This window comes from Chionomys nivalis, chromosome 5 (assembly GCF_950005125.1).
Source record: "Chionomys nivalis chromosome 5, mChiNiv1.1, whole genome shotgun sequence".
NCBI lineage: Eukaryota > Metazoa > Chordata > Mammalia > Rodentia > Cricetidae > Chionomys > Chionomys nivalis.
Genome location: NC_080090.1, coordinates 85,260,077 through 85,280,774, shown reverse-complemented (window position 1 = coordinate 85,280,774; position 20,698 = coordinate 85,260,077). Strand labels below are relative to the sequence as shown.

At 48.2% G+C, this 20,698-nt stretch overlaps 1 protein-coding gene across 5 annotated transcripts in view; it reads right to left on the bottom strand.

The window, feature by feature from the left end:
• The window catches only part of Atp2b4 (ATPase plasma membrane Ca2+ transporting 4), a 104,896-nt gene extending 85,034 nt beyond the window's left edge, over nt 1–19,862 (bottom strand). For all 5 annotated transcript variants that reach the window (XM_057770424.1, XM_057770420.1, XM_057770421.1 and 2 more), the window contains exon 1: nt 19,487–19,862. The gene's annotated coding sequence lies outside the window, so the exon portion shown is untranslated. The remainder of the gene's footprint in view (nt 1–19,486) is intronic.
• Nucleotides 19,863–20,698: the final 836 nt, after the last annotated feature.

Sequence of the window (20,698 nt, the reverse complement as noted above, 5' to 3'; positions counted from 1 at the left end):
ACCATGACTTCAGCTCTCCTGAGGAGCTCTCACACCCCTCTCGACCTTAGAGGATGACCACCTAAAGTGAGTAGGGCACATGTAGTCGGGGAACTCACAGACTCCCAGCACGGGTCTGAGGAAGACATCAAACAAGGCTCAGCCAGGCATGGCAGGTCACACCTAACAGCTCAGCACTAAGACTGCCAGCTAACATAGTTTCAGGTCAGCACGGGCAACAGAACAAGACCCTGTCTCAAAACAAGCAAACAAACAAGCAAAGAAACTCCCCTAAAGGTTAGGATGCTGGAGGACCAAGACCCAAAGTAACTTCTCCCAGGCCTTGGCCATGGTCAGTTCTCACACCCTGTTACTGACTTTCCAGGATGACTCCCCGGGTCTCTGTGGCAAGGGCAGATTTGCAGGCTATCACCCTGTTCTGTGCCTCCTTGTCTTCACCCCTCAGGGTTAGTTGTTTTTCTCATCCTACGTCCGCACATTCAAATGATTGCTGAGATCAGATAGAAAACGGAGTGAAGCAGAACCAAGCCTTCAGCAGAAGAGGGGACACAGCCAGGAGAAGCTTCACGTCCATCGCCCATCGGCAGAGGTAACCTGTTCTTGCTGATCCTTGCCAGGGAAGAAAGGTAGGCTAACATCTTCCCGGCTTCTGGGTTGGGGCAGGGGGAACAAGAAATTTAGATCTATGTGAAATCTTACTTTTAATTTTCGGTAACCAACTATAATTAATCTGTAGGGTTGTTAGGGTAGGAGGAAGCAGAGAATTTGGGAGTTGAAATGTCCTTGAAGTAAATCCAGCGCTAACTTTATTTTAGCTATGAACACATTGAAGACTGGGAAGTTTACGAGTTCAGAGGCCAGGGAGCAACTCAAATGACTCAGAGCCTGGTCTCCTAATGGCCGCTCTAAAGTCAGCTCCTCTGGAGGCCAGATTCTCAGTGATTTGTTGCTACACATGGGGCCAAGTGGTTGGATGTAAGCTTCTTGAAAAATCTGGCAACAGCAATGACTCAGAGTTAATCCAAAATCAAATGTATTTCTAGGGGAGTTCTGGTGGCAGCCACCCGTGTTGCATTATGGGATTTTACTGCAACCTTGGTTCCTAACACACAGCGTAAGCACTCTGTGCCATGGATGCGGTCACACTTTGCAACAGCCAGGGAACACTATATGAAATACCTTGGCTCAGATTTTAGGTTACTGTATGTTGTGAACTGCAATGTTTTTAGCGTACATACTAAGTTTCCCCCTCTTCTAGAAACATAATGGTTTGATTATAGAAGATAAAGATTTTAATGTTTCAGACCCATCAAGTTAGTACATCTTGGGACTATATTATTAGAATGTTCCATTTTAGCCAGAGCATGGTGGTGCACAAACTTTTAAACCCAGTGCCCTAGAGGCGACAGATCCAAGTTTGGCCAGTCCAGTCTACACAGTGAGTTCCAGGACAGCCAGGGCTATGTAGAGAGACTCTGTCTCAAAAACAAACAAACAAAAACAACAACAAAAAAGAAAACAAACGAACAAACAAGAATATTGTGTTTTATTTTGTGTTTTTGAGGCAGGGTGTCTCTATGATGTAGTGCTGGCTGTTTGAAACTAGAACCAGGCTGGTCTCAAACTCACAAAATATTTGATTTTAAAAACTGTTGTTTGACTTGCTGACTTGAGTTTCATTTTAAAAAAGAAAAACAAAACCAAAACAAAACAAACAAACAAAACCCAAACCCCAAAAGACTGTGGTGGGCCAATAAAATGGCTGGGTTTGTAAGGGTTGCTGCCAAGCCTGGTGTTCTGAGTTTGATCACAGGACCCACACGGTGGAAGGACAGACTGCCCCAAGTTGCCCTCTGGTCTCCAGACTTGCACTGTGGCAAAAGACCCCATGTCTTCAACAAAGACACAAAATAAGTAAACAAAAAAGCATTAAAAAAAAGTAGTTAAGTTGAATTTTATTTGTGCTTCGGAAGAATTGACAACAATTTCGGAGATGTCTCTAAACACACGTCTGCCATTTTGTGCTTTGTATTTATAGGAGGCAGCGCTCTCAGAATTGACAATTACAAAATCAAAACATTAGTCAATTCTGAAAACCATTGAAGATGTTCTATTTCCTCTAGTACCAAGATTTAATTCTTCATCTAAAAATAAACAAGCATATCTCATTAGCATGTAAAATTGCCTTTGTTTTTCATAAATGGTAAAATTATAACTATATCAACCAAAGGGTTGTTTTTCAAATAAATCTCTTTATTATTTATTATCAGTTCACTGTTTGATTTACATACGTATTTCACGTACCTATATAAAATTTTTGTGAAAATTTCTTGGGCAAAAGGGGTCATAGCTGAAAATAGTGTAAATAATCCTGCTCTAGACCACCCGTCTGCCATTACGAGGCCTTTGCCATCAATCATTCAGGCATGGGATGCTGTGCTCCTGAGGAGGGATTCTGGCTCTGGAAAGGAACTAGGTACATTTACTATGATCTTGACTCAGTTCTAAAGAAAGGTTTTATTTAATTCACCTGTCCATCCATCCACGCATCCGTCACTGCTCATCACAGTGAGGCAAGGTGTTGTATTTAATCCTGGCTACACAGGGGTCACTAAAGCATCATTCCTCCTTCTAAGCAGTTCCCGGGCGGGCTAGTGAGCTCGGTGCAAATGCTGTACAGCAGCCACTACATTGAAGTAGCCTGGGGACTCTCAGATAATATTCCCATCCACATCTATAAGTCACTTCCTCCGAGAGCATCTCCCAGTGCCGCCCATGCTATCCTCACAGACCGAGAGAAGGCTGTAGACGCCTCCACTCAGAGCCCAGAGCACTGGAGCGACCCACAGGAAGTGAGAGGAAGATGCACTCAATGCCAAGCCCCTTTCTGGGCAAGGAAGGCAAAAGTGGTTCATGCATTACCTTGACCCCATGGCTACTGCATTCCAGCTAAAATGTCTAGAGAAAGCAAGGGAGGTTCCAGCCTAGACTCTCCTGCCGGTTTACCCAGTGGTCTGCTCAATTCCAGTAGCAGCTGGCAGTTGACACGGAGGACCAAATAGTGATGATTCCCTCGGGTCGTCACAGCTTCTACAAAGAACATTCCCGCCTAGTTTGACTCCCTCTACGGACAAGAGTTTTCCCAGCATTATCTCTTATAGCAAGAGAAACGCAGGGCAAGAACGAACACAGCAAAGTGCTGCCTTATCTTGCCAGGATTCCCATTGCTCAAGTGCCAAGCAAAACCCCAGCATTGGCACGAAGAAGTGTCTCTATGACATGGAAATGATAGAGCCCTGGTCCACTCCCTAGAGGGCTTTGCTGCAGAGATGCAGGTGGGGGACATCTTAGTTACTGGGAGATATGGACTATGACAGATGCCTGGGTAGATGGGAGAGGGGAGAAGTGAAGGGACAGAAGAAGGAAAACTAAGATCTCTTGTGCACCTACTATGGGCCAGGCCCTTAAATACACCATTCATTAACTTGCACACGGTCACAGACCTGGCCAGAAGCATACCACCTGACTCCCATGCAGTGAATGTCTGCTGGGATGGAGACAGCTTGGGTGAGCTGGGACACAGAAAACTGCTATAAAGTAAGATATCAGAGGGGATAAAAGATCTGCTTAACTCTGGCCTTTGGGCTGCACACCAGTGGAAATTAGCATTCTTTCCCTTTCCACGCAGGACGTCTGTATCCTATTTCCTAATCCCAGTGAACGGATTTTTCAACATTAGGGGAAATCCCCTTCACTGGCTTTCCTCACACATCCTAGGACAGATGCATTAAAAAAGGAAACTGAGATCTAAGATAGACTTCCCTCTAGACTTTTCCACATTAAGAGGCGGTCCCTAACATTTCCCCATAAAAGTTAGGGACCAGAAGCTTGCCACAGGACTGTTTTGCTTCCTTCAGAGGCCATTCTTCAAGGTTTAGAAAACAACCCCTTTCCCTCTGCATCTGGAGAATTCAGAGGTCAAGTTTCCCAGATGAAAGTTGTACGTTGTTGTTTTTTTTTTTCCTGTATATTTGGCTTTTTTTGTCATTTTTTAGATAGATAAAACTCTGGCTTTCGTGAGAACTTGATGAATGTCCTATCCCAGAGCTACACTGCAGCCCCGAAGCAGCTTGTTATCGAGTAGTTATTACACGCTTGCAAGACATCACTGAACAAAAAACGACTAATGGAACATACATGGGAGTCAGGGCCGAGGATGTACCTTACTGATCCAGCACCTGACCAGTGTGGGCAAGACTCTAGGTTCAATACCCAGTAGCAGAGAGGGTGGGGAAAGGGAACAAAAGTGCTTCAGGAGAATCAGAGGCAAATAACTTTGTTCAGCAGGCAGCCCTGAGTAGAAAAGGCACAGGTTTATGTCAGAGAGGCCTGGGTCAAAGATGTGTCCCCATGCTAACCAGCCAGATGGCCTTGGGATAATACGGGACTGGGGAGCCATGTATGAATGAGCTTCACACCTCCAGAAGGCCCCAGATAATGGGACGACATCAGAGCTCAGCTGGAACCAGCATCTTCTGGCATTTGGACTGAGAGGCTGAGCTAATTTATTTAGAGATCTAGACTGAGCCCATGGCTTGAGCTTTGTGCCTGGGAGTGGAAGGGAGAGGAGGGAGCCTGCTGTGAACGGAGTGAGTGCTCCAAGGCCTAGGGAGAAGGCCCAGCCTTGACCAGCGCTACCCTCCCACGGCCAAGTCCTGCAACATTTCCCCATAACCTCCTAATAAAGCCCCTTTGTTTTTCCCCCTCCTGCTCTTTTGAGTGAGCTTCCAAATGCAGGAAGACAGATCCTATACCTGTGCCAGAAGATGGCTGTTGAGACATAATAAGAGAGAAGCTGGGGCTCAGGCGGCATTCAGTAGATGCCCTTGAGTCTCTCCATGCTCCTGTCAAGTAGTCAGCCTCTCAGCAACTGAAAGAGGGAGTCCAATAAACACGTCAGACTAAGGCTGCTTCTCAGCCTTCTGTTTTAGAAATCCCTTCATTGCTCTGTACAATGAAGACTCCCGATATTGATCTCTCTGTAAGATGGGGGAATACTGAATAAGATATTCCAAGTTAGATACCGAACACACTGTTGATAAGTTAGCTGGGATTATTGCGTCCACTGCTGGTGTTTTATGTTTTGTTTTTTAAGATGCAACAGATGTTGCCTTAGGCTTTGTCTAAGCAAGGGCAGAGGACACAATGACAGCAGCACAGTAAGTTGGGCAGTGGAGAGAAGGGGGTGAAACAGGGAGGGAGGAGCAAGTGCAGGAAGCCCTGCAGATGTACAGCGCTTTCTCATTTGCACAGGGCTCTTCCTCATACCTCATTTGGCTGTCACAGTGCTACAGAGCACACAAGAAAAGATGACATGCATTCTAGAGGCTCAATAAACGTGTATACAGTTGGGGCCATATGAAAGCTGAAGCTGCTGCCTCTGAAAAGAGAGCGGAGGGATAGAAGTGTGAAGGAAGGAGGGGCGAAGAAACAAGAGTGTTTCCTGTAAGTTTATGGTTCTGTCTCTGGGTGCCATTCGGATCCTGTCTGGCTATTCCAGTAATGTAGTGTCTTTGCCTCCATCTAAGCAGGGGGCTCTAGATGCAGGCATATAACATCAGGCAAGGCTGAGATGTCACCGGAGGAGTGAATCTACCAGACTGGACAAGCATTGGGTTTTTAGCACCGTACCTTAACCCAGTTCAGCTTCTTTTTATCAAGTAACAGGAACAAGTCTTTTACCCTAAAGCCACAGCTCACTGGTAATCCCAAGGGTTGCCAGCAGTGATGGCTTCACGCCCTTCCCAACTCAGAGGTTCCTTGGCTGAAGTCCCTTGTAGGGAAGCAGACAAATTCCCTGGACACGGCCACAGTCAGGGCTTTCTGCAGGTACCTGCTTCAGAAAAAGCTTCTCTGAGCCTCAGGCCCGCCACTCGGGGCCCTTCCTGTCTCCTGGGTACCACTTTCCCACCCCAAACATAGCAGCTAGAACATGGTTTGCAGTCACTTCCTGTTTGCTCAGTGAATGACGGATTGGTTCCATCTACGAACCCAGCATACACTATCATGCTACAGAGACCCTGCTCGTTGGCACTTAGGCCCCCAAATGAGAGGTCACAGGCTCCTCTGGCTTAGTCATCTGCCCTGGAAGAAGTAGAGGTCCCATGGTTTCCTCTTTGCACTTTCTTTGACCTCTCAGAGAGCCCTCACCAAGGAAAAGGCAGGCCCAGGGACACCCAGGCAGGAGAGGAAGGGTCTGCTCACCTCTGCCATGATTTCTGCTTCTCTGCAAGATCGGCTAGCCTCTTCCAACTCCAGGAAAGCCTGGCTCCATTAGCAGCTGTGTGGATGAGGAGGGTGGTGCTCCCAAGAGCACTGCTCTGCATTTCCTCTAGTGCTAATGATCCTGGCTGTCAATAGCACAGCGGCCTCCTGGCTTCCAGCATCTTTCTTCCAAAGTGCTCCTAGCACACGACCCTATCGTGTGGCACATCTGTGTCTAACACACAGGAATGGTTCTCTCTGTTGCATGAGAAGAGTCCCAGGGACCAGGGAGCTTCGTGATGACCAGTGTCACCCAGCGACGATGTCGTGGGGGTCGAACACTCAGCGGCAGACTTGGAGGGGGAAGAACTGAATTTTGACTCTGGCTCTGCCTCAAATGAGCAGGTGTCCTTGGGTAAGTCTTCAGGTCTCTGTTTTCTCCTTTGCCAAAGAAGGAAAATGAACTAGTTCCCTAACTCCATTTATCTCACAGGCTTTGGCTCAACAAAATAAGCTGCTTCTCAGTCCCAAGCCAGTGACCCACCTCTCTGTGCAAGGTCAGACAGCTCCTGGAAGTGTGGATGCCAGCTATGCCTGTCCTTGCATCCTAACAGATGTCTTGCGAGTGCTCCCCACAAAGAAGGCTGTGTAGAACAGACAGTGGGGAGGAGGGAACAGCAGAATCATCCTACTGGTCCTCAGCACCAGGGGAGCAGGCAGACAGCAGCTGCTGTGGGGGCCAGATGCCATCCTGCCTGCGACACTGGTGCTGGCTTAGACAAGGCTGGAGGCATGCCAGCGGGTGGGGGCACACAGCCTCCCTCACCTGCCAAATCAACTGACTAGAAAGCTCTCAGTGTCTGCAGTCAGGATGTAGCCACAGCCCTTCCTCCAGGTTTGCCCCGCCTCCCCTCTGCCCCACACAGCCCTCCCTCTAGGTTTGCCCCACCTTCCCTCTGCCCCACACAGCCCTCCCTCCAGCTTTGCCCCCTCCCTGCACCTCCCCTCTGCCCAACTTCTATCCTGTCCTTTCTACTCCTTCAGATCCTGCCTGGCAACTGCTTCCCCTCAAAATTATGTTCAGCTGAGGCAGGTCTGGCAGCACAGGCCTAGAGCCCCAGCTACTTTCTAGGTTTAGTCAGCAGAGTTGAAAGTCCAAGGCCAGAATGGGCTACAGGAATTTGGTTAAGTTAGTGAGACCCTGTCCCAAATAAAAAGATGGGCATATAGCTCAGTCAAGACTCTAGGTTCAATCTCTAGTACCACAAAATAAATAATTATTCAGACATGGTGGCACACACCTGTAATCCCAGCACTTAGGAGGCAGAGGCAGGAGAGTTGTGAGTTCTAGGCCAGTCTGAGCTATGTAGTAAGTTCCATCCTAGCCAGGGCCCCTTTAAGTGTGTGTCCTCCTCTCTGCCATAGGTGAGGGGCAAGAGTACTCTGTTTCTTTTTCCTTGAAGTTTTTTCCAGGCTCAAGTATCAAGCCAGGCACTAGGGACATCAAGGCAGTCTTGTGAGGTGGGTGGCAATTTCTTCTCTCCAGGGAAAGCTGTTTTGGCCAATTCCAGGAAGGTTAATGTAAGAATTTCAATGGAAGTTTGGAAAAAGACTTAAATAACACGTGCACCACCCGCAGAGCCAAACATACTGAGAGAGAGGGCAAGCTGGCCTAGCAAGTGACTCCCTAAATGTTGCTAACCCCACTGACCCACAGCACTAAATATACAACCCCATTTTCCAACATTCAGTATACTGATATTTAGGCCGAACATAGGAAACTACCTTTTGGGGGTCAAAGTGCTGCACATTGGTAATTTCAATCTAATGGATCTCTTGCGATTTGTGACCCCTAGAAGACAATAAGTCTTTGAAGACTTGGATTTTTCTACCTCTAGTCAGTGCTGATAGCTCTTGACACAGTACTATCATGGCTGGGTGTGGTGGTCTGAGGGAGAACGGCCCCCATAGGCTCATATATTTGAATGCTTAGTCACCAGGGAGTGGAACTCTTGGGATAGAAAGAATTAGGTGGTGTGGCCTTATTGGAGAAAGTGTGTCACTGGGGGTGGGCTTTATGGTTTCAAAAGCCCATGACAGGCCTAGCGCGCTCTCTCTCTCTCTCTCCCAGAGGATCAGGATGTAGCTCTCAGTTACTGACTAGCACCGTGTGTATCACCATGGTCCCTTCCATGATGATAATGAACTAAGTAAGCTTATAATAATGAAATATTTTAATGAAACTGTAAGCCAGCCCCAGCTAAATGCTTTCTTTTCTAAGGGTTTCCTTGACCATCTCTTCACAGCAACAGGTCACTGGGAAAGTGTTAATACCAAGTCCTTGCTAACTGACATTCAGGGGTGGGGACCTAAAACCTGTCTCAACTTCTAACTCCAAGGGTAGCTGTCCAAGACAGAACCTATCTGGCCTCCTTTCTGATCATCTCAAGCAGATGGTGGGATTTAGCTGCAGGTTGTAGCATGTAGACTCGGAATGACTAAATTGGGTTTCATGGTATAGTGATGAGCGTGAAAGCTCAGGGAGATGGCAGCCTCAGTCAAGGTCATACAGACAGCATCTCACAGGCCTCTCATTCCTAGCTCTGTGCTCCTAGAACAAGCCCCTCCCTGCCTGCCCATTTTCAGCTTCCTGGCTCCTGCACCCCCAGACTCCAGAAAAGAAACAGGAGAGGAACTGAAGGCAGGATCAATAGCCCTTTCCTATGGGAAAAGAGCCTTGAGCGGTACTGGGTCTCGCCCAGGGTTTCCAGGGAAGGAAAGATGAGCAGCCCCAGAAACTGGATCTCTCTCTGGAGCCAGGACCAGGCTGGGAAGGTAGGGGTGGCCGCAGTGATTTGGGTCACTGACAGAGCAACTGGGTCTACTGTCCCCAACAAGGGAGAGTCTGGAAGGCCACAGTTGGCCCAGTGACCAAAGCTCTGAGCAGGTAGAGCAGGTTCATTAGATTATGTGGAGGGTCAGAAGAGGTCAGCGACAACTTTGGGTCTGTGGGCACGTTCTTCCTCTTACAACCGGTGCCCCTCCTCAAATGGCGAAGCCCCTAGTCCTCAGGCTTCCTATAGGCCAAGGCACAGAGCCATCACCTCTCCTGGCCATTGCTTGGCCCTCTCGCCTACTCACTGGAAACAGAAGTGAGAGGGAGGACCTGAGGGAAGTAACTGTTTGAGAAGTCCCCGCTGACTGCTTAGGGAAGTGGGGGCAGGAACCTAGGAATCTAGGGGTCCTTTCTGATCTTTCTGGTATTCTGGTCTCTCCCTTAAACTTTTAAATATATCAAACCTGAAATGCTGAAGGAAAACAAAACCAAACCAAAACCTCCACAAACCCTGTAACAATTGACTATACAGACATCAATTGTCTTGTTTTCTGGTAGCACTGGGGTTGAACTTCGGGCTCTGCGTACACTAAGGAAGAAGTCTTATCCTCATGATCCTCAGTAGATTTACCAACTGTTATCATTGCCTTCTCCGTTGGTGTGTGTGTGTGTGTGTGTGGGGGGGTGTTTGTGGTGTGTGTAATTGCACACAGATTTTTGCTGAAGCATTTGAAAATAACTAACACTTTACCTTATATATTTTGCATAAAAAGGATACTGCCACATAAATCATATTACCACTTCCACATCTGAAAAATATAATTACATGTCACCTAATATCTAGACTAAAATATTCCCAATTGTCCCAGGATGTCTTTTGCAATATACACCCTACCCTATGCAATTAAAATTTATACACTGGGACTGGAGAGATGGCTCAGTGGTTAAGAGCACTGACTGCTCTTGCAGAGGACCCAAGTTCGATTCCCCAGCACTCACACAGTGGCTCACAGCTGCCTGTGACTCCTGTTCTAGGCAATTTGATACCCTCTTCTGACCTCCACAGGGAATAGGCACACAAGAGATTAACAGATATGCACGCAAGGCAGAACATTCAACTACCTAAAGGAAATAAAGATATAAAATTAATTTTTAAACTGTATACGCTGGGTCAGTGAGATGGCTCAGTGGGTAAGGATACTTGCTGAGTCTGATCCCTGGTACCCACATGGTGTAAGGACAGAAACAGCTCCCATAGTTGTCCTCTGACTTCCACACGCATGCCAAGAGTACATACATACACACAGATACCAAAGTTGTAAAACAATTTAAAATTCATGCAGTGTATATAGACGGACTGCTCTTTTATTTCTCTCATTTTCTTATTTTAAAAGATTTATGTTTTTTATTTCATGCATACTTATGTGTACTTGTGTGAGTTTCTGTGTGCCACATGCATAAGAGTTCCCACAGAGGTCAGAAGGGATCGCACACCCTGGAGCTGACGTTACAGGAGACTGTACGCCGTCTGAGGTTGGTGTCGGGAACTGAACCTGTGTTCTTCAGGGGAGCCGGGAACAGTAAGTACACTTAATCAATGACTCATGTCTCCAGCTCTTCTTTTGTTTCTTCTAATCTACACTGGGTTCCACCTTCAGGCTTCTGTAGCCACAATGTTCTTTTCATGTCCTTACTTATTTTGTGTATGGGCATGAATATGCAGAAGTCAGGGACAACTTCAAGAAATGGTCTCCTTTCCCACCCTGCATGTCCCAGAGATAGACTCAGGTCTCCAGCTTCACGGCAGGCACTCTTTCCTGCCGAACCAACTTGTCAGCGTCCCCGCCACCAATTGCTATGTTTTTATGACATTCTTTTTTTTTGTTTCTTGGAAGAGTCTTGGCTGCCAGTTAGCATGGCCCCCGCTTTAGACGTCTCTGTCATCTGCCTAAGCAGTTTTGGCTAGACCACAGACTGTGGTTAAGATTCCTATTTGCAAGGCTCAGGGAAGTTTTCCTGTTTGGGGGTGGGGAGTCCCCACCACTGAGGATGCTAGATTACTCATCAAGGTGACAAGTGCCTGGTCCCCACACTTTGGGTGGAGAGCAGCCTGTGAAGGGACCTGTTGTGCTGCGCACTGAATGATTCTGTGGCCCCAAACTCATAGACATTAAATCCTCAAAAGTGATGGCATGAGACATCCGGAGGGCAGGAGCCTGGTGAATAGGTTAGAAGAGACACAAACGAGCATAATGGCCTCTGTCCTGCCCCTCTCCAGGGGATAGAAGGAGAAAATGGCCCTCTCCTGCTTCCAGGTTTGCTTCAGAACTGTGAAAAAGCAATTTCTGTCAAGTCAGTTACTCTGCAATGCATGCCGGGACCAACCTTTGATCTAATAGTGCTCCCCTCTCCTGCTCAATAATTTTATCATCTATTAATGTGCCTAGCCTGAATCGGGGAAATTCCGAAGGAGATGTTGGCTAAGTGATACAAAGTTTCAGTTAGAAGGAATAAGTCCTTGCAATCAGCCTAGTTAGTGTGGGGACTACATTTCAAAACTGCTGAGAGTAGAGACTAGAAGCGCTTATACCACAACACTGCGAAGACAAATATGTGGTCCCGGGTATGTTAATCATCTTTATTTACTTATTCTATGGTATATATCAAGATCTCACATTGTTTATTCCATATTTAATTGTTTTTCAACTAAAATTCAAACTGAAGGGCAGGCATGGTGGCATACTTTTAATCCCAGCACTCAGGAGGCAGAGGCAGGTGGATCTCTGTGAGTTTGGGGGTCTACAAACTGAGCTCCAAACCAAAACCAGCCAGGGTTACAAAGTAAGACCTTATCAAAAAAAAAAAAAAAAAAAAAAAAAAACCAACAAACAACAAAAAACATAAAAACCCCAAAAACAAATTTAAACAATTTTGAGTTAGAACTTCTCTATACAGCCTAGACTGGCCATGAACTCACCACTTCAGTGGTTTGAACAGGAATGGCTCCCTTAGACTCATGCATTTGCATGCTTGGACACCAGGGAGGCAGGTAGTCGTACTATTAGGTATGGAGGTTGGAGCAGGAGTGGCCTTGAGGGAGGAAGTGTGTCACTGTGAGTGGGTTTTGAGGTTTCAGAAACTCAAGTCAGCCCCAGTGGCTCCCTGTGGCCTGCACATCCGGATGGAGAACTCCCAGCTCCTTCTCCAGCACTGTGCATGTCTCCCTGCAGGCCTATGCTTCCCACCACGACAATAATGGGCAAATGCTCTGAAACTGTAAGCCAGCCCCAATTAAATGCTTTCCTTTGTAAGAGTTGCTGCCGTCATGGTGTCTCTGCACAGCAATAGAAACCTTAACTAATCACTACCCCATGGTGTTGCAAGTGACTGAGACTGCAGGCATCTGCCACCATGCCCAGCTAAATAGATAAACTTACTCAAATAAGCTTATTTCTTGTGGCACAAGAGGTTGAACCAGGGCCTGGTATGCCCTAGGCAAATAATCTACCATTAAGATAAATGCCAAACCATTTTTTTTTTTTTGGATATTTTTATTTTGAGACAAGGCCTTTCTAAGTTACCCAGACAGACCTTGAACTTGTGATCATCCTGCCTCAGTCTCCCAGGCAGCCACCAGGCAAGGCTAAATTGAAATGTAAAGAGTCTCAGCACTTCTGCATCTGCCAGCATTTCTCTGAAGAGTTTTCCTTTCCTGTTCCTCTCTGCCCCTTCAGCTGTTAGACTGGACTAGTGAAGTCCTTTTTATGGCACGGTTGCTTCTCTCTCTCTCTCTCAATTTTTCAAGACAGGGTTTCTCTGTGTATCTTTGGAGCCTGTCCTAAAACTCATTCTGTAGACCAGGCTAGCCTCAAACTCACAGAGATCTGCCTGCCTCTGCCTCCCGCATGCTGAGATTAAAGGCATTCGCCACCACCGCCCAGGGCTTCTCTTTGTTTCTTAGTATCTCCCATTCATTGTGAAGTCCCTGTACACAGGCTCCTGTGCTCTTTGACATGCACATGCTCCAGCTTCCTGGCACAACAAAGTTCACTGTCCTTGACCAGACTCAGACCCTATAACAGCCAAGTGACTCTGGCTTCTAATAGCGGATGTGGTACCTAGAAATAAAAATCCAGGGGCTGCCGAGATGGCTCAGCAGGTAAGGGCACTTGCTGTGTAAGACTGGAAAGCTGAATCCTATCTTTGAACTGTACAAAGTTATTTTCTCACCACCCCCTTACGCATGTACCCTCTCCACATGCATCTTGTGCACACACATGCATGCAATCAAGATGAGCAAATAAATAAAAATCCGGCACTGAACGTAGCTTTGCTTCTGGACGCTTTTGGTGGGTGGACCAACAAAACAGACAAAGACTCAAAGGATCCCGTGCTCCCCCCATATCCATCCATGCTCTTCTCTGTCTCTCTCCATACACAGACCCTGACTTTCAGGCATCTGAGTTCCAAGCACAGATATGCATCCCATCTGCCCTATAACAAATGGAACGGTTTTCTACTCAGGACACCAATATCACAAATCATAGCATACCTATGAAGGACAGTCCAAAGTTTCTCTCGGTGCTTAGACTATATCTTCTACCAAGACTATAGAGTCAGAGCGTTGACACTGAAACATATTGTAATTAGCCAGATGTGGTGGCACATACCTACAGTTGGAGCACTCCTGAGGATGAGGCAGAAGGATTACTACAAGTTTAAGACCAGTCTAAACTTGTCTCAAAATAAAAAGAGGTCTTAAACTTTTTACTTAATTCCTTGTAATGAAATTGTTACTCGATTAGTCAGTGTTTCTGGTTTCATCAGATTTACTTTTGTTTTGGACCTAATTTAATTGTTGAAATATGTAAGTATTTTCATCAAAACAGTCTGAAAACTGAAAAGTCTCACTTCTTGTCCCCTTGTCTGCTTTCTATAGGAAACCATTTTCTTATTTTGAATTTATTATTGGTGTGTGTATGCACATATGTGCGTGTGGACACTTGTGCTCATGTGTGAGCACAGACACACACGCACATGTGTGCGCACGCACACCTTTCTCTTTTTGGAGACAAGGTTTTTTTTGTGCACTGCAGGCTGGACTCTAACTCACAGCACTTCTCCTGCCTCAGCCTCACAAGTTCTGGGACTCCAGGTGTGCACCATCACACCCAGCTTTAGTTATGCTCTTAGGAATGGGCACTAGGGCTCCAGAGAAATTCCCAGGAATCCACAAGGATGACCTCAGCTAAAACCCCAAGCAATAGTGAAGAGGGTGCCTGAACTGGCCTTCCCCTGTAATCAGATTGATGGCTACCTTAATTGTCACCATAGAACTTTCATCTAGCAGCTGACGGAAGCAGATGCAGAGATCCACAGCTAACACTGGGTCAAGCTTCCAGAGATCAGACAAAGAGACAGAGGAGCGATAATATGAGCAAAAGGGTCAAGACCATGATGGGGATACCCACAGAAGCAGCTGATCTGAGCTAGTGGGAACTCACTCTGGACTGACAGTGGAGGAACCTGCATAGGACTGATCTAGGCCCTCTGAATGTGGGTGACAGATATGTGGTTGGGGCAGTCTTTGAGGCCACTGGCAGTGGAACCAGGATTTATCCTTAGGGCTTGAATGTGATAGGTATGTAAAATGAGAAAAGATCATTCAAAAATGAATTCATTTAATAAAAAAAATACAGTTAAAAAAAAAGAATGGGCAACAGGACAGTTTGCAATGGTTTCTATTACAAATACACCCGACTCGCCTTACGCACACATGTTTCTTCATTTGTGGGTCTGCATCCTTGGGATGATGACTTGGGCTGCTGTGTAAACGCATATGTGGTCTGTCAGACACAGCAAGCATCCTCCCTCTAGAGGCTGTATTACTTTGCCCTCCTGACATTGATTCTACAAACGAGCCAGACCTCACTGTAGCGCCCTGACTTGAATTTCTTCAAGCCCAGGCAGAGTCCCGGACATGTTTTGCAGTAAGCATACCATCTCAGTGCTACTGCCCACCCTAAGTGACGGCTGGAGGAAAGGCAGCAAGAAGGTGGCCTTGCTGACACCATGACAGAGAGGCGGGGACCCAAACCCTCGGTGCCTATGTCCTCATCCACTTTTCTCCCCGCTCCATACTGACCAACACGTATGTCTTGGACCAGAAGTTCTCAGATCTGACTCTAACTAGTTCCTTCCTGGTTTCTCTCTTCCACGAGTTTACTATGTGGGCTGAAGTCACTTAAGGAGGAGGAAGAAGAGCGTCCTTGTCATGTTCTGTTGAATACGCACAAAGACAATAAGTCAGTGGATAAGAGTGGTTCATCCTAGGGGAAGAAGAGACAGAGGGATGCTGGGAGAGGAAGCAGAGTATAAAACACTCCACAGTGCTTGGACTCTAGGCCCAGGGCACACTCACGTCTATGACCTACAGAAAAGGGGAAATGATACAATCATTATGGAAACCATTATGCAGGTTCACCAAAACAATAACAGATAGAGCCGGGGTGTCCAGTGGCTGAGCACTTGCCTGGCTTACGAGAGGTTCTAGGTTCGATTCCCAGCACCACACAGACAAATAGAACTTGAAACAGAACCGCCATACGACCCAGCAATGCCATGGCTGGGTAAACAGGGAGAGGAAATAAGATCAAAGGGACATCTGCCTGCTGTCTATGGCAGCAACACTATTCAAAATAGCAAGGAAATCAAAACAACCAAAGTCTCCGTCAGCTGACGGACTGGGAAAGAACATGTGACATCAGTCATGTGAAGAAGGGTAGCCTGTCATTTGCAACAACATAGAAGGAGATGGAGGACACTGTGCTAAGCGAGACTAGCCAGGCACGGCAAGACAAAGAGCAGATGACCTCATGTGGAATCTGGAAAAGCGGATTTGACAGAGCTGAGGGAGGAGTGGTGGTTGCCAGGTTGGGGAGGGGGGATGGAGACAGGATGGTGGCCACCACCTAGCCGGAGCTGGAGAGGAGGAATAAGTTCTGTTGCTCTCTGATATGACTGGAGAAAATGATAGTGTGCCGTTCCACTCCAAACAATCTACAAGAAAGCACCGCTGAATTTTTTTAACCACAAGGAAATGACAAGTGTCTGAGATTTCAATTGAACATTATATAGTATGTACATATATCAAAACATGGCATCTATAAATACACACTCTGTGTCAACTTAAAACAATGAGTATATTATCTATTTTCCAGAGAGAAAAACAGAGGAGAAGCGCTGTCAGCCCAGTTAGATTGTATCTGGAGGGTGCCCACCCCATTCTATCTTCCCCACCCCTTCCTCCCTCCTGGCAATAAAGATGGAAAAATCAAAGCCCCCCTAGAAGCAGGCAGTGGGCTGGGTGGGCAGTCTATCTCAGGAGTCCCGTGTGGGGAAGGAACACAGATGGTCTGGCAGATAACCCTCCAAGAAAGGGCAGGCTCAGGGCGGGGCGTTTACCTGTAAAGGAACATCAAATAGGCTTCTTAGGCTCCTAGGCATCCCAAGTAAACATCTTCCTCATCTCCTTCAGAAGTTTGGTGGACCTTAAAATGTGGGGGTTGGCCCAGAGGCCCAGAGCACTGGATAAAGAGCTAAGGGCCATGGATACTGAGAGAAGTCAGCTTAACAGTCTCAGGTTAGGTTGTGGCTGGGGCAATGCTGGCAGAGAAGTCTCTGTCCCCCTTCTTCTCTAGCTCTTACAGAAAGTGAGAGCGGTTGCAAGGCTCCCTGATATCCCTGCCCAGTGACCTTCATTCCCCCACATATCTTACTTCCAGCACCATGCCTCGGGCAGACTCTGTTTTAGTTTGCCCCCCTCACATAGTACCCTCATTTTGATTTTCTTCTGACATCAAAGACCATAGCAATGCGACAAATCTGACTCAGCCACTCCCTCCCACCCTTATGTGGTGAGCAGGGTTCCCAGATCAAGGAGAAGCTATAGAACAGAGGGCGAACTAGGGGCCCCTTCCTGCACCTCCCCATGCAATTGATTTCCAGGTGCTACTACTCCACCCTCTGGGACAAGATGGATCTGTGTGGGTAAGGAAGGACTCCTGCCTTGAAGCCTCTGACGACCTGAGTTTGGTCCCCATGGACCCACGTGGTTCCCCAATAAATGTTGTTAAAAATTAAATTACCCCTCTCTTCTTTGAAGTGTTGACAGACAGAATGCCTCTATTTGTCCCAGCACGATGCCAGAAGCTAGAACTCTGAGGGATGAGGCAAGCTAAGTCCCTTCAACTTGACCTTGGATCCAAGGATCCAGGGACACAGAGATGGAAAATAGAAGGGGAAAGGACCCAGGCACTGGCAGGGGCTGGAACGCTAGAAGCCTCTACTCCCTCAAAGCCATTTCTCCTCAGAGTACTCAGACTAAGGCAGAGCCAGCAGGGAGGGTGGAGCCGGGCTGCCGAGAGGCTGACAATAGGGCAGGTCACGGAGGCTGCTAGACGGGAGGGAGGGAGGGGGTCCAGATTCTGCTGCAGGATTCCCAGCCCTGCCAGTCTAACAGCTGGGAGAGGTAGGGGCCCGGCTGGTTGGAAAGCAGCCTCCCCAGCTGCCCAAGATCGGGGACTCAAGGCCGTTAGAGCCGGCCCCTTGGTGCGTGCTAAGTACCGCAGGCAGCACCTGGTCCTGATCTACCGGTGTCTGCCCCCAGGAGTCCCTCCTCCTCTTCCTACAGAAGGGCATCAATGCTTCTCGGGAACAGACCACAGGTAGGGTAGAGTGGTTGAGGGGTACAGTCTGACCAAACACCTCCAAATGGAAGCTTACTCTGGTGGCTTTCCTAGCTACCTTTTAAACTCTCCTATTTCTTTCCCAGGGTCTCAGCAAGGCTTTTCTCGGAGCCTCCAAGATAACTTAGCTAGCCTGCCCACATCATGAAATTCTCCTCTCCCCTAGACCCCTTCCCATGCTGGCCCCAGCCTGGAATTACCCTGACCTCCTCCCTTCCAGATAAGGAGGACCCAGAGCAAGGGTCTCTTAAGTGGGAATAGCCAGGTACAGGGGGAGCTCACGTGGGTGGGTAGGGGTGTCAAAGCATGGAAGGGGTGGATCTGAAGACTCCTTGCCAGACACCACAACTGGAGGAGAAGAAAACCTGCAGAATGGGAATTTGCTCCCCCCACCCCCAGCATCACAGCAGCCCCTGATTTCTTCACCTGACACCTCACCACCCCACCGGGCCAGCACGTGCCAGCATCAGGTGTGGAGGGGATTGTGAGTCCTGAAGCAGTACCCAGGAAGGAGATGCCTCTGGCCAGGGCTCGCTCTCTCGGCTCCTAGGATTTGCTGGGCCTCTCCTCCCATCTCCCCCACCCAGCTGGAAGCAAGCAAGCAGGCACTCTTTCTTCTAGAGGTGGACCAGAGTCTGAGGCTGGGCTCATCTCAGGGAAAGATGCCAGCCAGACCCCACTACCAAAACAGGGAAAGAGAGAAAAAAAAGGGGGGGGGGGATCCCAGCCTTAGTGTCTGTCACTTAAGCGATCTGTTCAGAGACCCTCTCGAGAGGCTAGAGGCTCAGGCCAATCAGTCCCATAGTCTGGGGCTTGAAACTGAAAACTTTTCAATGTGCCCCTTCTCTTTCCTATAGAAGCAGAGATGTGCGGGGCGGTGCCCTCAGACACTCATACAGTTGGTTCTGGACGCTCACACTCACTCAAACAACAGCAGCAAGAGGGAACTCCCAGCTTTTTCCACAGCTAATTATAGACGTCAAAGTCTGAGGATGTTTTGTAAGCCGCAGAGAGAAACTGCTGAGGTTTCTATGCAAAGCCAAAGAAATTTAATTTGTGCACTCCTGGTTCTCACCCTCCAACTTCTCCTACCCTGCCTCCACCTTGTGCCCCAGTGTGCCCCCTCCTTGGCTCTAAGGCCTTCCTTCCCGCTGAAGATTTATTTGGTTCTATTTTTCCCATCTCTCTTTGGGGCTTTCGAGAAAGGGAACAGACGCGGAAAATATTTTTTTCCGCAACAGTTTTCCATTCTGCGGCTGGTTCCCAAGCCAAGGGGGAGGGGGGGAGAGCCGGAACAGATGGGGGTCGGCAGGAATAAATACTTGTTCCAAGACCTTAATTTAGGTGAGAAAAAGGCAGTAGTCCCTCCATTTCCCCACCGGTCCCGGGATCCAGAGGAAAACGCAAAGGAATCACTTGTTTGATTATATGATTCTTCAGAACCCAGCGAGGATATACCGCGTTGAAGAAATCGTTCCCATTTTCTCCCCCCCACTCTACCTCTCTCTCTTATTCCACCACCCCACCCTCCCACAATTCGCCAGCACGAGGAAATTCGGGTACTTTGAGAAGCCATTGAGAGGAAAGAAAGAAACAAAGTTTGCAAATCCCAGAGTCAATTCATTCTATGCAAACCTACCTCTCTTTCTAGCAAAGATTCAGGTGTCTCCAAGCGGGACTCTCCCTCCGCGTTTCCATGGACCGAGTAGGGTGGGGTGACCACCCACCGCTCTCCCCAGTGTACCAAACCACCTAGTGAAGCTGGCTTTGCGCTCTGGCCTTTGCACTACAGCGGGGAGAGTGGGCTGGGTCTTCTTCCCTAGCCCTTCCACGCGAAGGACCTTCCTGGAAGAAAATGGGTGCAGGGAGCTGGGCGGGTGTCTGACTCGCCGTCTTCGGAGGGATGGTCCCCCAGGAAGTTCGTGCCCCCACCCCACCCCCAGCCTAGGACGGTCTCAACAGCAGAGCTGTCTTAAGAAAATGCTTGTCATGGCAACAGCTCCAGCCAACTCCGGCCAGACTGGGGCTCCCCAGCTCTCCCCCAGCCGAGCGGGAGGAGAAAGGGGCGGAGTGCGAGCCGGCGGGGGTGGGGCTTGGCGGGAGGCCAAAGCATTGCTCAGCTCTTAAGGTGGCCCGAGTGCAAGGCGCGGCGGGATGATGCTTCTTGTTCAGTTTTAAGGCGGAATGGGGAAGGCTATGGGGAATCCTCTGTCCTCTTGGCTTTCCCCCCGCGTTGGCTCTTACTTGTTGAAAAGAGAGCAGAGCAGGGGTGGGTCTGAGTGGAGGTGGGAGTGGATGTGGGCAGCGGTCTTCAACCGTTGCCGTGTGGAGGGAAAATAAAGGCAGCGTCTGCAACCCTTTCTGCTTCCTGCAGCTCCTCCAGGCCTCTCAATCTCACACTGATTTAGACTCAAGACCAAGAAACCTCAGGAGGTTGTGGGCACCTGATCTACTGACGCCCTCTGAACTGGGAGTTCACTGGCAAAGGCGAAGCAGTTGTTGAGGGTGCCTCCTCACCCTTTAGACACAGGACACATCTTGCTCTCTCTAGCTTGTGTACCCAACCGAAGCCATGTCCACAGGGCACAGACCAGCTGCTTGCCTGTGTGTAGGCTGTACACCCAAACCTTTGCATCTACAGTATCGTTTCTAGCCCCCATGGCAGTCTCAAAAGGTACTCATTCCTGTCCTCGTTTCACGGTTGAGGAAATTAAAGATTGAGTGATTTGCTCAAGGTTATACATCTGGTTAACCACAGTCAGGACTCAAGGGCAAGTCAGACCGTCCCAGAGGCTCTGCGCTTTTCTACCCGCCACTATACTGTCACACATTGCCATTCTCGATTGTACGC